Source organism: Entamoeba invadens (genome assembly GCF_000330505.1).
Source record: "Entamoeba invadens IP1 unplaced genomic scaffold scaff_1105074726215, whole genome shotgun sequence".
NCBI classification, from domain to species: domain Eukaryota; phylum Evosea; order Mastigamoebida; family Endamoebidae; genus Entamoeba; species Entamoeba invadens.
This window is the reverse complement of record NW_004440347.1, coordinates 31194-33113: the sequence shown is the minus strand read 5'-3', so window position 1 is coordinate 33113 and position 1920 is coordinate 31194.

Below are 1920 nucleotides of genomic sequence, written 5' to 3'. Positions count from 1 at the left end.
TTTTGTCTTCGTCACTTCATCAACTCTTTCTACAGAGTTAATGATATCAATAGCATCATCATTGTTGACGTGTATTTCAGGACTTTGTTGTGTTTGAGGAACAACATTTTGTATTGGATTCGAAACAACACGTTACCCTGGGAGTGGACATCTCAACTGTTTTAATATATAATACAGTTGGTTAAATCCATGATGTTTCTGTTCATAACTCTTTAGGATTGTTAAACAATTAACAATGTGGGTGTTAATTTCTTTGATGTCGAGCATACTGCAATACGCTTTAAGTGATGCTTCAAGCAATTCTTCGATTACTTTACATTGACACTTGAAGTACTCCAAAGTTTCTGCCATATCTGCGGTGGTGTAATTTGGTAGATTGTTGTAATTAAATATACTTCTATTGACATGTGCATACAATTTCATATTCAGTTTGGTATACAAATCCTGTATATACTGGAATGTTTCGGCTTTGACATCCAAATTATAAATTGGTCGAAAAACATTTTCAAAGTTAATGTGAGTCGAACCAATCAATGTCCATATGTCCCAATATCCAAGTGATGGTATGGGTGATGTATTCATTTGTTATTTCAAGTTTTCAAATACGTTTATATATTTTATATTATTTATTATTATCACAGTTTCATTTTAAGTTAAGTTGATTTTTGCAAGTAAAGGGGGAATAATAGAGCAAAAGAAAATTTTGTTTTAACAAAATTAAAAATAATATTTAATAAAAGAAACTCTATTTTTTATTATAGTTGAAAACTGGTGGTAAAAAAAATGTTGAATTTGTCTTTGATTTAAACTTTTGATAAAATCGTTTTTGATTCTAAAAATATAAAACTAAAAGGATTAGGTTTGGAGAAAGGACAACGTTGTTTGACTGACTCTAATTAAAATTTAATTCTTAATGATATGTTTAATTTAATTTTTATATACAAATTGTATTTTTATAAGAATGATAATTTCAATGCGAACTTTTAAATCTGTTGTATTTTCAATTAATTTAATATAAATAATAAATAAGATATAAGTCTTTGTTTTTATTTTTTATTTTTAAATGAAAATGTCTTTTAACTTTTGTACATGGGGTAAATCAAAATATACATTTTTGATATAAAACAGACATATTCCCCAAAAACATTTTTCATTGGTTATCATTGAAAACGATTTGGTCAGTGTATCATTTTCCAATTAAATAATTAAGGTTTTAAAAGCATTTTACAAGCAGAGTTTTATCATTAATTTAAAAGGAATTTTTGTTTTAATTATTTTGAAACATATTTTTTATTTTAAAAATTTTTAAAATTTAACAAGAGAGAGATTATGTATTATTTTATTTATTAAATATATAAAGTGCATCACAAAATGGTCGACCACCATAAAATTGTCGTACGGCTTTTAAAACAAATTATTTACACAAAAGATTCAATTTGAAAAATGATTTTTCTGATGAATTTTCTTGAATACTCACCGAAGTAATAGAATGTTAAGAACACTTTGATGGTTAAATGTGTATTTCTTACATCAAACAAAAATACAATATTAATAAGTATTAGTTATTAACTTATTATTTATAGTTTAAAATGATCAATAAAACCATCTAAAATAACCACACAATTAATTTAAGTTGTTCCCACTGATTCTCTTTTCATAACGGTTCTCCACATCTTGGATTTGAACCGAAAGACGACCTGTAAAATGTTCTGTTACCACTGAATATGGTTCATTCATGAATTCTCTAATATGGCGCGCATGTTCCTTTTTATAATACATTCTGTACTCATGTTCATCCTTTGTTGTTTCCTTGTCTGACGCAATTTGTGTTTTAACAAACCCACAGATATAAAATGCAGAAATGATGTTTTTTGAAATCGCCGCTTTGTGGAAAGAAGAAACAATAGCGACAATTTGTTT